We start from the raw sequence: 17,067 nt of genomic DNA on the forward strand, positions 1-17,067 counted from the left end.
TGGAATGCACAACAAGTTACTCTAGCATAGTGGTACACAGCAGCATGAAACACCATGGGTGGAGCATATTTAAACAGCAGGGTAACATTAAAAGCCATTTATTTCAGTTCAGGTAGTGTTGTAGGTCATGTAGTTACCATAATTTCTGGTGAAAGACAATATTGTATAATAAATCATTAATGAGAATGATAGTAGTGTTATGTAGAATGCATTTATCAAATTTGAAGGGAAAATGGCATCTTTCTCAAAAGGAATTACACATTAATAATGTATATATTAATTGATGTATATTAAATTACAAATATACTCCTGTTGGAAGCACAGAGTGGTTACATACACATATTCTAGGTATCTCAGTGTATCCTGTCTTAATATTTGAATATGGTAAAATACAGTGCTCAGTGTTTTTAGAATTTAAAAACATCGCAATACATCTTCCTCATAATCTGCATGAAGTATTTATAGTTATCAACATCAAGTTTTATGTCTGTATTTTAACAATTTACCTATCCATTATTGTTCTTAGGACATTAATGATATGTTCTACCATGGTATCTTTAAATATCCATTAAAATACATTCTTCACATACCAAGAAAATTTTTCTGTGTACACTACCATTAGAAAAACTACAGTATTACTTTAGTGTGTTTTATGAAAAAGCCATTCCAGATTAAAGAACACTAATGGGGGCAGCTGGGTGGCTCAGTCGGTTAAGCTTCTGACTTCAGGTCAGGTTCTGATCTCGTGGTCTGTGAATTTGAATCCCACATCGGGCTCTGTGCTGACAGCTCAGAGCCTGGAGCCTGCTTCAGATTTTGTGTTTCCTTCTCTCTCTCTCTGCCTCTCTCCCACTCTCTCTCTCTTAAAAAAAATGAAGAAAGAAAGAAAGAAAGAAAGAACAAAAAAATAATGCTAATGGGATTCTGGGGTGTCTGGGTGGCTCAGCTGGTGAAGCACCTGACTCTTGATTTCAGCTCAGGTGATGATCTCACAGTTCCATTAGTGAGATTGAGCTCGGCATCCAGCTCTACACTGACAACACAGATCCTGCTTAGGCTTCTCTCTCTCTCTTTCTCAAAAATAAATAAATAAACATGAAAAAAAATTTTTTAAAGAATGCTAATGGGATTTTGATACCATGATAAAGGTTGATGTTGTAAAAAACTGATACAATAACAAACGTTTTTGGCCAGAATTTAAAAAAAGCAAAACTAAGACTAAGTCTCATAAATATTTAAGAAAATTAAGTCTTGGGGTGCTTGGGTGGCTCAGTTGGTTAGACGTCTAACTGATATCCATTTGTTTTCCACTCAGGTCATGATTTCAGTTCGTGGGATGGAGCCCCATGTCAGGCTTCACTGTGAGTGTAGAGCCTGCTTGGGATTCTCTCTCTCCCTCTCTGCCCCTCTGCTACTTGCATGCACATTCTTGCTCTCAAAATAAATAAATAAATAAAATTAGGCCTTTAAATTGCACATACAAAAAATCATTGAATAGGCATTTCTGGAAATGAAATGATAAATCATTTTTTCAGAGTTATGTTATTGCTATGATTTGATGTAATAATGGAGACATTGATTTACTCTAGGGTTATATTTTTATGTATACAATGGAGAATAGAGCATTTATTTATTGCTCTATTTATGTCCACATATACTCAGTTTATGTCCACATTGGTTGACTCTGTTTTAGTCAAATGAATCAGTCACCATCATGAGATATAGAGGTACAAAGAGTGAGAGAAGAAAGGGAGAGAGGGAGAAAAAATTAGAATTGAAATTTTAATAAACTCCACTGAACCAGGCTAAACCTAGAGAGCATATTATAGACCATATTTCTCTCCCAATGTAACTCAGAAACACTAGTCAAGATTTGCTTCTTTGTGAAAGGAAAGGTTGAAATTGAGAATAGCAATGTTCATCATGTATAGCAAGGGTAAACAATAAGCCCTCCTAATACAAATCAATTAGTCAAGGAACACAAATTTTGTTCTTCAATTATTTTTGTCTCGAGTGGCTGAATTCTTTAAGCCTAGAGTTACAAGGCATAAACTTTGTCCAAAGAAAGCAACTGAAATATGAAGTGAAAGAGCGTTTCCTCATTTATCTGTCTTTTCTAATTCCAACTAGGATACACTTGTTCCTTATTTTTTGTCATGATCGTGGTAGGAAGCGAATATATGTGAAAAAGTTGAAAATGATGATGAAGAAGTCATTCATAGTGAGATGGGTCAAGACCTCCTTGCATCTAACAATGGGCCTCACTGGGTACTTCTTCAATTAATGTGAAATAAGTCCTGGGGCTCCTTATAAAATTTTGGCACACTATTGTCAAATGACGTTTGTATAATTCTCTCAGTTGCTCACTGAAACACAATTTTGTAAAAACACAACATATATACAGGCATAAATTTTAACCACATGGGAACTTTCAAATTCACTTATATATATATATATATATATATATATATGTCTATTTCTGTTAGATAATATTCATATATAACTTTTAGGTTCCCAATTTTGAGCCAGACTGACCTTTTAAATATACTAGGTACAAATATAATTTTATAATTTTAATTAAATTATTATTTTTGGTTTTTCACCTATTTAGTTGAAAAGAATTATCTATTGTAGAAATGTATCTAAAATGATGCTGGTGCTCTATTTCTATTTTTATTTCTATTATTTCTATTTCTATTTCTTTTCCAGCTTGCTTTATCTTAGAAATTCTCATTTAATACATGGTGAACTGGATCTCCAACACTGAACATGATGCTCCTGACCTTCTCACACTCTTTGTAGGCTGACCTCAAGAAAATTCTACACCATTTAGAACAAGTTCAGTTGTTAACAGCATCTCAGAGAATGATATGAATTCTCTAGATAACATGATTAGAAGATACTGATTTTATCCTTCAAGAATACTTATTGAAATTTTACACATTCTATAATGAATACAATGTTGTTCATTATAATATTTGAGTTTTCATGCTTCCCTTGAGATGCATGCATGTATGATCAGAGGTTTGCTTCACAAGAGAAAGAAGGGGTAGAATGGAAGCTGGCTAGACAAACATTATTATAGGAACATTCATAACCACAGCTACTAAGCATGCAGCTATTGATTGATCTGTCTGTATTTGCACAATTGTCATTTCATTTTGGATTTATTATATTTAAAGCAAATAAAAATAATTTGATACTTTATAAATTATTAATAACTTGCCTATTAACTCTGTTAATCATCAGCTACCTATTTGGTTAACTTTGTAAATTCCTATTTCATTACATTTAGAATCTTTAACTATATTTAAGACAATTCTTAACAATAAATGACTTTTTTTCCCTAACTAGATATATAAATACCCAAATATTAAAGAGATCATTGAACAACCATTTCTCACCATTGCTGTTGAGGTTTGAAAGCTCAGGGGTGGTCATGACATTAAAGGAAACACTGGTATTTGTTTCCATTTATACTTTGAGAGTATTGTATATTAACAAAATTATATTAATAATATAATTTTTAGGTTTTTAGGTGCTTTATTTGAGAATTTTTAATAGTTTATGGAGACTACATGAGCATAACGAATACTTAATAACATAGTTTATCATTCACTGTCCATTTTGGTTACTTAAAACTTCATTCAGTTTCTAGTTGTTTGACAATTTAGTCACATATTATACAGGTACTTATTATGCCATTGGTTATTGGCAGGAAAGAGTCAAAAGTGTTGGTATAGATATTCATATGTGTATGTAGCAAATAGCAATGGAAATGAACCAAGCACTGCTTTATGTAGAAAGAGGTACAATCCTCACACAAAGATATCTGGAGCTAGATATGCTATACACAAAAGATAACATGTTATATGATTCCATTGAGATAAAGCTGAAAAGTGAAAGTAATCTATGGCATTGGAGGTTATGCTAATGCCTGGAACTTGATGTAAAGGTGTATCTATGGAGTTAGCAATGTTCTATCTCTTGACGAGCATGTAGTTATACAGATGTGAAAATCACCAATTACAAAATATGTATTTTTGTGTATTAAATTTAGTTTAAAATATATAATAAAAGTATTAGAAGCAGAATGCTCTAACTTTGTAAAAAATCTTTCAAAAATCAGGTACAGTGGCTTTTTGAACTTCATTGTAAAAGATACAAAAGAATTGACTCGTGTTGTGAAAACAAAGTTAAAAATATGGATTTTACCACATGGAATATTAAACATAATAAACACATCTTCTAATTACTGTTAAATGATATTTATGAAGATTTGTAAGAATTTTTATGTTAAACTTTTATTTATTTTAATTTTTAAAGTTTATTTTGAGAGAGAGAGAGAGCAGGAGAGGGGCAGAGAGACAGGGGGACAGAATCCTAAGCAGGCTCCGCACCATCAGCACAAAGCTTGATGCGGGGCTCAAACCCACGAACGATGAGATAACGACTGGAGCTGAAATCAAGAGTCAGGCGCTTAACTGACTGGGCCACACAGGCACCCCAGTATGTTAAACTTTTAAAGTGAAATAAAGGGACACTAAATATTTAGTAACATAAAATAAAATTTAAAAAATGAATACAATAGTCATCTTTACATTATATTAACATGCCTTCTTTTTCTTTTTCTACTGTATGCTTTTTTGTATCTTTAAATTTTCTCAAATTAACAGATTTGAGAAATTTATAACCTAAAACCATGTCATAAAAGTGCTCATTTCCATTTATCTAATGAATTGAAGACAGGATTTTATTATGTGTAAAATATCTCCTATACTGGAAAAATATGTAATTTCTTACCATATATTATTTATAATAGAGGAATTTGATGAATGATTAAGGAATACATGATATTCATCTAAAGAATAGCAATACGGTTATTAAGTTTTACAAAGGGCTTATAAGAGGGTTAAAATTAGCTTAAAAAGTATAATTTTTCTTTCACCATAATTTTCACTGTTGTTATGTACCCTGAAATTATGTTATTTAAAAAACATTTTAGGGGCACCTGGGTGGCTTGATCGGTTAAGCGTCCGACTTTGGCTCAGGTCATGATCTCACGGTCTGTGAGGTCCATGAGTTCAAACCCCGCGTCGGGCTTTGTGCTGACAGCTCAGAGCCTGGAGCCTGTTTCAGATTCTGTGTCTCCCTCTCTCTCTGCCTTCCCCTGTTCATGCTCTGTCTCTCTCTGTCTCAAAAATAAATAAACGTCAAAAAATTTTTTTTAAACATTTTAAACACATAATATACACTTTTTTAAGTGTTCCTTTTTTTTTTTTTTTTTTTTTTGAGAGAGAGAGCAGTCTGGGGAGGGGCAGAGGGGGACAGAGGATCCTAAGCAGGCTCTGAACTGACAGCAGCAAGACTGATGTGGGGCTTGAACTCACAAACCATGAGATCACGACCTGAGCCAATGTTGGACACTCAACCGACTGAGCCACTCAGATGCCCCCATAATATGTAATTTTTCATTGAGAACCATTTATGAAATATCAACTAACTCATATGCTAATGGTCTGTTAAAGTCCATGTCACAATAATTATCGTTCCCTAATGAAGGCACATAATCAAAGCTTTATTATGAGGGTAAGCATGTATAAGAAAGGTATAGACATTCCAAAATCTCAAACTGGAAAAAGTGAGTATTAAGGGTTCTTTTGCCCCAAAACCCTTGTAATCACCTTTTTTGGATGGTAACAAATTCTTGAGTTTTACTTCTATCATAAAGAAATGGAAGCTGGGGAAGTTATTTCTTCTGCTTAATGGGTCAACAGTGCTACAGTCTTGGTGCACTAGCTACTGTATCTGCATCAGAAAACTCACAATAGGTGAATTTTTCATGAATCTCATACTTGAATTAAGGGCGGGAAGGAGGGCAACCTCCACCTCTGATCACTGTACCCCAATCCACAGACACCTGTTTGTAACAGCTCATTGCTAGGTTGGGATGACCCAGAAAACAGTGTTTATTAGTTATTCAAATAGATTTTTCTAATTGAATGATAACATTGTGTTGAATATTTGTTTAGATGACAAAACAAATATGCAATCCCAGGCTTCCTGCCTTTCAATTCAGATTTAATCGAGTATGGTCTTGGCAAGGGGATTGAGAAACGCTCCTTCTAAAGCAGTTAATCTCAACTCCTGTTTCTTTTTTAAGAATAACATTGTAGAGGAATACCTCAGAGCAATGGAATAACTGTTTGAGGGAATAAAGCCAGGCAGTTGCTAAGAATGTTAAAATCTGAAAACACTGGTTTTCAACATGCTACCACTGGAGTAGCTGAATAGATGTCACCTAGGAACTTGCATGAAAAAAAAAAATCAACTTCATTAGAAATTCTGGAGGTGGGACCCAGTAGTGTTAGCAAGCTCTGAAGGTGAGTTGCTCCATGGTATAGTTTGAGAGCTATAGGTGTAGATTGGTACATAAAAGAGTGATTCTGTATTTTGTGTGGGTATCGGCTTTAAACTTACCACAAGAGTAAATTAAAATAAGTCCTTGAGTAGAGAATTAAATTCACTATAAAAATTCTGTCTAGAAAAATGATGTCTATATGTAAATAACTAGGCACAGGTCCTTACAGAATCTCTTATTTATAAAGGTCTACAACACTGTTGTTAGTAGGCTAGTGTAGAAAAGAGAGACGACTAAGTTAAATTATTGTTTTAAATTTATATGACACTATTCATATTATTCAAGCTTTTTGACAGTCACTTGTTTACCTTTTTCCTCAAATTCACCAAGAAAGTGATCTGGAAATATCACATATGCTTTTTATGGACTGGAAAGGAGACCAAAGTTTTTGATGAAATTACTTAAAATTTCATGGTTAAGAACGAGCAGGGCCAGAATTTCTGATTTTGAATCTGATATTCTGATGGATGTATTTTAAGAAAAAAATGGAAGGGAAGATCAATTTTTGCTTGACAGGCATAACCACTCATGAAATTTATCATGTGTATGTGTGTGTGTGTGCTATTAGATTCCCCATCATTACAGAAAAGGAAACTGAGCTTTTATGTGAAGCTCAGAGCTATAATTAAAACAATCAAATTCAGGATCTCTAAAAAGATTCTGAATAGATTGCAGATTGCTTAAAAGCAGAATATAATCAAGCAAATTCAGAGAGGATTTAATAAAAATTTCTCCTGTCTTAATTATATGTAACAGTTCAATGGAGAGCCTTTGATAAAGAGGGATCATCTTGTTTTGCTTTTAGCAGAGACTCATTATCTTGCCATTTGTCATAACAAATATTTATCTTAAAATTTGTATGTGACCGACCTTATAACTTTTCTCTCTGTGCAAACTATCTACATCTGAATTTCCCTTCAACAACAAAAAAAGACAATTCAAAGCTCACTGGGTTTCCAGTTATCTACATTTTGGGGTCTGTACACAAAAGTAAGTGAGAGACTGTACCCTTAATTACCACCACTTGACTTCTATCAAAATATAATTTGTTTCAACTATGTAGAAATAGAAATAAGTGAACCAGGTTATAAACTAAATTGACAGCATGGACCATATATTATTCTTTCTGTTCACATATTACATTGAATATGTTACATTGTTTAAAACTTAACTTTAGTACCCGCATCAATGTATGTAGAATTTTCATGACAGAAAAATTAAATTAAATTGAACTGGATATCTATTCTATGCCAGGCATTATGCTAGATCCTAGGAACTCCCTGGTGAATAAAAAAGATATTGCCCTTCGTGGAAAAGACTGATAATGAACAAATAATTTAGGTGTCATAGATGTTATAAATGTGGAAATACAAAAGGACTATGGATCCAACCTAGATAAAACAGGTAAGTTCTTCCAGAGCGAATTGCATAAGACCTGAGACCTAAAAGTGAGTTGTTAGATACCTAAATGAGGTAGGTATGGAAGAGAGATTTTGTTCACTGAGAAGAGCATGTTCAAAAGCATGGAGAATGTGGCTTATTCTGAGAACACATGGGTAAAAAGCAGGGGTGGAAGTGTAGGGTAAGTACTGTCAAAAGTGTACTGAAGAAAAAAGAAGAGACCATTTACAAGGCCTTGAAGGCCAGATATAGGCCTTTACCCAAAGGTGGAAAAAAAGAAGAAATAGAATATACTTTTATTTTTAAAAAAAATATTGAACAGGGATAAGAGAATAGAAATAAATTGAGAGGTTTTGTGGGATAAGATGAAAACCAGAGCTTGAAGAGGAAGATTAATTAGCCCTGGGGAAAAAAGAAAATATGGAGATTAATATGGGAGAGTTATCGCTAAGGAATTTGAAGGCTGTGACAATAATGTGATGCTTGTAACTTAATATCTAATATGTAAGGGAGAGCTGTGAATGTGTCTCCTTTCTTACATATGAAATAAGTTTGCAACTTCAAACTTTATACCTGATCTAGGTGGAGCACCTTAATTTTTTTTTTTCTCTTCTATACTTTTCTCACCTCTCCGCCCACATACAATATGCTCTCTTTCTACTCTTTGTGAAACTAAGACTAATCTTGATTTATGGCTATCTTCAATTTGCAATTTTTTTCTATTTGTGAAAATAGTCCATGAATCATACTTTGGATAGAATTGAAAATGCTTTTCATGACATAGTTAATACCATACATTTTGTAATTTTTTCCCACTGTATTTAGAAATCTCTTATGATCAGAATCACATGAACAAGATGGTAAAGGGATCTGTGGGGCATTCTAGTTCATGATCCTCCCCCTGCACAACTACAGAAATTCTGTGTTGCATGGTAGATGGAAGTTAGACGCAAAAAACCTGAGCCTAAATTCCAGGCTTTATAAACTTGGGCAAGCTGTTTAAGCTTCTTAAGCCTCAGTGACTATCTGAAAAATATTGAAAACAATATCTGCTTTTAACATAACATATATAAAGTATATATTACCAACAATGAACAATGAATGTTAAATTTTTTCTATAAAATATTTGGACTAGGTTTTTGTTGTCAGTTGTTCATTACTATTTGTTAAGAAGTATTACCATTAGAACACATCACTACAACATTAATGTTAGTAAGTGTTATTATAAACAAGGATCACTGGGGGCGCCTGGGTGGCTCAGTCGGTTAAGCCTCCGACTTCCACTCAGATCACAATCTCACAGACCGTGAGTTCGAGCCCCGTGTCGGGCTCTGGGCTGATGGCTCAGAGCCTGGAGCCTGCTTCAGATTCTGTGTCTCCCTCCCTCTCTGCCCCTCCCCCGTTCATGCTCTGTCTCTCTCTGTCTCAAAAATAAATAAACGTTAAAAAAATTAAAAAAAAAAAAACAAGGACCACTGGTTTTAAGGGCAGACTAGGAAACATAATTTTGCAGACATAATTGTTTATAATTTAATGGCTTGCAATATATTTTATTTTAAAAATGGAAGTCTTACTAAAAGAGTCTTATCAAAGAGTGCCATGATATTCCTACAGTATCTGATATGTGCACTGTGCTCGATGTGCAATTTATACTCATTATCTAAATCTGAAAACAACTGTTATTGCAAACCACAAAGTAACTGAAACCTTTAGGGTTTGAATAACTCTTTCAAGTTCACTCACCTAATGCTTACTGGAAATGAGCTTTTGAACAAGGCCTATTTGGTGCCACAGACCACCTTCTCTACATTTCATAACATCATAAATCAAGAAAAGAAATTCCACAAAATCTTTTAATTTAAGATGAGATTGAACAAGAACTTCCAACCAGGAACTTGAGAGATACACTTCCAGGAAGAATAGCACTCTAAGTTGCTTTGCTACAGGCAAGTAATGAAGTCTTTGTTGTCCAAATCTTCAAAGTCCTTGTGATTGACTTTTATCGCACTATAAAAATGAATTTATTTACATGCCTTAAGTCCAAAGTCTCTTTTCCTTAGGGATTATAAATATGAAGAAGCTATGTGTTGTGGAGATTATTTTTCCCACTGTCTTCTGTGGGAATTGGACACAGATGTCTAGGCTGTGGGGTGCATATTCCATAGACTACTCAAGAATGTAAAAAAATAATAATTTACCATCCACCAAATTAATGTTCTGCAGTAGTAGGGAAAATAAACCTATGACACATTTGATTCTGCTGGCTCTGACTTAATTACCTCAAGACTCAAGACCCAGTATTGAAGATGTTATAAGTTCTAGATGGTCCTCCACTATCACTACCAAATTACAAAATCCCTTTATATATTAAGCCAACACAAAATATTCCTGACATGCTACACATGGTGAAAGTAGCTTCCATTTCACTGCTATCTCTCTGGAAACTGTCAAAATAATAAAACGTAACTGCCATCTAAATTACTCTGTGACCTATTTGCTTTAGGCAATAAAAAAATATAAAAATGATTACATGTATTTTATAGTCTCTCTAATTTTTAGACACAGTAGCAACACTGCCAAAATAGCACGATGAAGTAGATTGGAGAAGAATCCTTTACACAGCCCCTCTCATTTGGGACTGTGTTTACATTATGCATGATAGAAGCAGGTGTTTGCAAGATACAAGTTTACAAACGCACACAAATTTACATAGGTGCTAAATAATTAAATAGTTACATTTGGTATGCTGTACATAGAGCAGTAGCACAGATGAGTTTGCAACATTAAAGGCTTTTGGATTGTGGAGTTATAGTCTGGTATTCAGATTGTTGATGGATTTTTAGTGTGGGAACAGGGAAGAGCTAACTGTACTGATGATTTTCAGATTGCACACCCCCGCTATTTCTCATCTGCTGAAGTGAAAATCATAATATTGCACTGAAGCTGAGCATTAAATTCTTCAGTTCATTTGCATTCACCTCTCCCCTGAGTCCTATTGTCCTCTCTCTTTTTATGTTATAGCACATGATTAATTTATTCACTCACAATTACACTCGAAACAAAGCTTAAATTTAAGAGGTAACTTGTTTTAAAGAGGAGAGGTGAAGACACTGCCTTTAGATGATGAGTTCAGCCCGAAATTTAGTTAATAATAAGAACTTTATGGTATGAGAGTTTTGAGCATGGAGTAAAGGAAATCTCATTTAAAATGGAGTGGCGATGGAGCGCCTGGGTGGCTCAGTCGGTTAAGCCTCCGACTTCAACTCAGGTCACGATCTCGCGGTCTGTGAGTTCGAGCCCCATGTCGGGCTCTGGGCTGATGGCCTGGAGCCTGCTTCAGATTCTGTGTCTCCCTCGCTCTCTGCCCCTCCCCCATTCATGCTCTGTCTCTCTCTGTCTCAAAAATAAACGTTAAAAAAAAAATTAAAAAATAAAATGGAGTGGCGAGCATGCCTGGGTGGCTCAGTCGGTTAAGCCTCCGACTTCAACTCAGGTCACGATCTCGAGGTCCATGAGTTCGAGCCCCGTGTCGGACTCTGTGCGGCTAGCTCAGGGCCTGGAGCTTGCTTCGGATTCTGTGTCTCCCTCTCTCTCTGCTCCTTCCCTGCTCACACTTTGTCTCTCTCTCAAAAATAAATAAAGATTACAAATAAATAAATAAATAAAATGAAGTGGGGGAAGTCCTGAAGGGGGCGCTCTCACAGGTACCAGTACTTGCAGTCTGCCTAATCAGCGGGAAGAATATAATTTTTACACTGAAGAGTTTCACATAGGAATTTTATTTCCCGCCTTTGAAACAAGTAAGGCAGATCTCTACGTGCCCCAACAACACACTATCTACCACCTGTAGCCAATGAGAAACCTCCACAACTTAATTATTGCTGTTCTCCAGTGAACTCCTGTTAAAAATAACCTTTCCCAATTTCCTCCTGAAAGCTACTAAAGCGACCTTCTCTTGGCCTCTTCGAACTTGACTGTTGTTTGCCATAGTTTGCTTGTCTCAAATAAACTCATTTTGCTAGCAAAATAACTGGCCATTTTATTTTTAGGGTTGACAGTCTTACATATTGTAAAGTATCTATGTATTAGACCATTTGGTGATATTTGTGTATATGTTATTACAAAGACATAGGGTAGTCATATTTGTAATTTTATGGCAAATAAAATATGTATTTGCATAGAGATAACTTGACTTACCTAAAGCTTTAGCATTTTAGCCATATTTTTCTGTTAAGTATGTGCTATTAATTTGAAGATTCTAGCTCCTATTATTATCATTATAAATCTCTTTCAAGAAATATGATTTTCAAGTGAAAATCACATAGCATATAAAAGTTCAATAATTTAATCATCATATCATTTTTAGGAAAATAAATCTGGAAAATAAATCTGAAATCCAGGAATTTTTACTATAGCAAAATAATTTTTAAAAAAAGATTTAAATTTGATGAATGATGAAATTTTCACAATATTAGTGTCTTTATATAGTTCTGTTTTTATGAAGTTTATCTGGGACTCAAAATTAACAGATTGTTATTAATTATGTTGATCATTCTTCATTCTTTATGTATATGTATATATACATACTGATATATATTTATAGACAATTTTAAAAAATATATATATTTATATATATATGCATTTCTTGATGCCTCTCACAGAATGCCTAATCCTACAGCAATCACACATAGAAAACACAACCACTTGAAATAAAAAATAATATCTCCTTTATCACTTTTATACAGACTTATCGATGTATTTTCTATTACCTATTTGGTAGATAGATCCTGGGAATATTAAGTGATACAGAGAGGTATTTCTTAGTAGAGTTTTATGTTCTACTGACATGCATCTCTAATACTACTTTTTTTTTTGTAATTTCCTTATATTTATTTATTTTCAAAGCCATAGTAACCCATCATTCCTCTACAGTTTCAAATAGTATCCAAAGTAACCAGACCTATTGGCATTTTTCTGTTAATGTCATCTATATTATAAGTTCCATGGTTTTAACGGCAAATACTGAGCTAGTAATGTAGGGTTGTATCATGTAGCGAAGCATTTTGATTTCCCTTATAACCCAGCACTTTCTTCAGAGGAGGTACCACTCCTCTGTACCACTACTTACTACTATTCATCTCTGTTTACAGTTATTATGTATAAGTATGGAGATTAAGTGTATCTGTGCTGAAAAACTGCCACACTCCTCAAATACATTTGTAAAAAAGCAGTTTCTAAATAACACATATGTCAGTAGTGTGAATGGAGAAAACATCTTATGCATGCCTTTAAATGTCAGTGAAAACATGTGCGGGTGTTTGGGTGACGTGGGGCAACAGGGAAAGCTCCTTTAAATCAGGCTCATTAGTCCCTTTGCCCTTCTTTTTGTATTCACTTATTTTTTAATTGTTTCCATAAATGTGTAGGTATTTGTTTTTCCACTACAGTCCTACAGAATTAAAGGGCATTCTTAGGATTAAGAATTACAAAACAAAAATAAATAAATATATTTTTCAGAGAATTTCTGAAGTCCTAGAAAAATCTTTTAAGGTAGTAAATTTCCCCCCAATGGGACGTTTTTCCCTTTTCCATTCCCAGTTCGAGCAACACTAAACTGTGCTATAATTTCCCAGATTTCCTACAATACTGTTTTTTGTTTTGGTTGATCTTCACTGTTGTTGTGAGCACAGTGCTGTTTGTTTGACATATGCAAGAACTGTATCTGATTATTCATAGAACACAAAACAGCTTCATGGAAAAGTCTGAAATTTCTAAGCAATAAAGTATCGTGGTGCACTGATACTATAGGTAAGGGAATTTTCCTTATTGGGATTGTCTGTCTATTGATAGATATTTTAGCACAGAAGGCACATACCTCCTTACCTATTCATTTATATACAAATATAAACTAATTATAGAATATAAAGTCAATGCATTTATAAAAACACAAACTTTCTTAGTGGGAACAAACTTTCTTAGTGGGAAAAAGAAATAATTCATTTCTCTGCACGAGAAGCAAAAGTACCTATGTTTCTTTTCCTTTGCGTGTACCACCAAGTACAGACTTAAGGTTAAGTAGGACTTAGATCAAATCAATCTCACGAACCTGTTTGATGTTTGTCTCCTGACACCCTTCTTTGGAAAAGACAAGATCTTGTGATATTTTATCCATTCATTTAATCAATGCATGTATTGAGCATCTATTTTGTTCTGGGCACAGTGCTAGCTACTGGTGACCCTGATATGGACAAACCAGATATGCTCCTCTCCTCATGGATTTGGTGCATGTTCCCTGTGGAATTCAGATGGTATTCTCTGACGGGACACTGAACTCCTCATGATTTTAGCAGTATTTTCTTTACCCCCTTTTTCAAGCCTCTTGTATTTTAAGAGGTACATTTTATTATAACATTTTTAACAATAACTAGGAATAATTTTAAATAGGAAATACGTGATGGAAAAATATGCCTTATTATCTGTCCTTATCATACTATAATTTAACCAATAAAATTGAAAAGAGTGACATCTATGTATCAAAGTAAGGGAAATGCACAATTCACCTGGTAACCACTGATAAACACTTATATAATTTGCCCAGATTGGTTTATCACATAACAATAAACTGTAAAGAAAACTTTTCTAGGTATTTTTAAGTCTCAATTTTTCTTTTGACAGCAAATGCTAATGGCATTTGCAATTTAGCATAGCTATTAACTGGTATCAGTCCAAAGAGAAGTCTTATTCCAATTTCCACTGAAATCCATGCACTTCCTAATACTGAAATTGTTCCATCTTTATTTAAAAATCTTAAATTGCACCATTTTCATCAGCGGCACATTGCTTGGAAGCAGTTTTCCCAGCAGCCCTTTTTACCACACATCAATCAACATGATTAGTCCTGCCAAATACTCAAAAGAAAGAAATAAAAAAGTGAAAATAAGACCAACTTGCCAGGTATAACTTTGTAGTTCAAATGATTTGAAATCTCTGTACTAGTGATCATTGTAGCCCTGGGAATATTTAGAGGAAAGTAGTCTTGAAGTGAAATTTATTTAGAAAAAATCTTTAAAGAAAAATCTATTTTCACTTTCTTGAATACTTTCTACAAAAATGTTAAATGGATGGTGATGAGCTCCTAAATTTCAATTCCTAATAATTTAGACAATGCATCAATGATTACTTGTAAAACAAACCTAAGGAAAAATATATAAGCAAACTGCCCAAATATATTTTTCTATATTCACTGTCATTAAACGTAACTCCTCTGTAATTGCATAACAAAATGAGATCACTTTCTCTAACTTGCAAAGGTAACAATTTACACAGATAAAATAATGCTCTTTTAGCTAAGTATTTTAGACAATTTTTTAAATTTTTTTGTTTTCCTTATTAGTACTGTGGTATCAATAATAATGCTAAAGTAATTCAGTAGTATAATACTTTGCTATTTTTACCTAGACTTTCTTTGTAGTTTATTGGCAGATAACAGTTTTTAGTATAACTTAAAATTTAAGACTAAAAATTTAATATAAAACTGTAATATGCATCAGTCTCAGGTGAAGTCATGGGAAACAGTACACATGAGGACTCTACAACCAGCTCAAAGAGTTCTTACTTTTTTTTTTCCAATATGATGTGCTATGTGAACAAATGAAAAGTTGATGGTCTTTTCTATTCAAAGTTTTACAAATGAGATTCTTCACTCTAGTATTTTTCAATTTTTCCCTATATTTATACACACACATTGGGGATGGATATGCTATATGTACATACCTGGTCATGAAGAAAGATATCTGTATCTGATGAAGAGGGATGTATATTACATTGAGATCCTAGACAGGAAATTCAGTTGAAAGTATATATGAAAAGGAAATATCGGTGTCAGGTGGCAAAAGTGCTAGACAATAGAAGATATTGTCATTGAATTCCAGAGACTATCCTTTCCCAACTATCCACCTATACCACCCCCACCCCCCACTTTAATATATGTGTTGGATGGGTTACCAATAATCTAAGACTCTAATAAGTATCTCATCCTCTTGCCATTTATTGCACCAGAAACCCCAGCCTAGATCAATCAACATACAGTATTCTCACGGTGAAAGGAATGAATACAATAGAAGCCAACAAGAGTTTACCACTGACTTCCCAGAAAAGTTTTCCACTTATAAAATCTCGGCAACATCCATCCCTTTGCTGCTGAATAAAATTGCTATTGCTTCCAGCAATCATTCTAAATCTACCATGACTGTCAAAGAATGACTGAGTGGGACCATGGAAAGGGTATGCATAAATTGTGTTACTGTATGCCATTAAATCATCAGACCCTGAATCCTATGTTCACTGTAGAATTTCTCTGATGTGATTAAATATATATTAATATTGTTAGAAGCAATTTGAATTGGACTTTCTGCACCTTGAAGCTAAAATCATTTTAAATAAAAGATTGCCTCTAAGTTTGATTGAATGTTAGCTTGATCTTGATTCAGTAATTGATTCACCCTTTGGACATTTATTAAAGATCTACTAGCTCAGTAAAGACTACATTTGGCTGCCAATAAGTGCCTTATATGTTTATTTCTATCTTGTATAAACACACTCTAGATATAAGTGGTCCCAAACCAGTTATTGTGCTTAGTCTATGAACTCCCCAGGGAACCAAGGACTATCCTGTTCAGAACTTTGTCATGTTCTGAATGGGTTTGCCACCCCCCACCCAATCTCATGTTCCAAAACAGAATGTATGCATCCCAAGAACTGACAGGAGGGAGGAGATGAAAAGGTCAAAATGTATCTGACAGCTCTCTTAAGGAAAATTTCTGGAAGCTTCCAGATTACATTTCTATCCATATTCCATCTGATCTGAACTTATCCACACAGTCACACTGGAGTCCTTGGGGGGTGGGGGAGAGGAAAAGAAAAAAAATCATGTGTATTCTGAATTGGAATGTGTAATTTTGGAAAAATGGGAGTATGGATATTCAGGACAACCAAGAATCTTCACTGCTACCACTGTGTCAGAAATTCTGTTAGCTTTGGATATTAACCAAATACATAATTTACAATAATGACAAGTATATTCCCAGTAGAAAGGATAACCATGCCTTATTGCACAAACCACAATAATTATAAGTGTAAAAGAAGGCACCATTAAAAATTATGCTGGGTAGATCAACATAAATTGAAACTTCTCATGAACTTTATGTATATAAGGAATTTCTTATTTAGGTATCAAAGCCCTTTGC

The sequence above is a fragment of the Acinonyx jubatus genome, chromosome A1 (genome assembly GCF_027475565.1).
Source record: "Acinonyx jubatus isolate Ajub_Pintada_27869175 chromosome A1, VMU_Ajub_asm_v1.0, whole genome shotgun sequence".
In the NCBI taxonomy this organism is placed as follows: Eukaryota; Metazoa; Chordata; class Mammalia; order Carnivora; family Felidae; genus Acinonyx; species Acinonyx jubatus.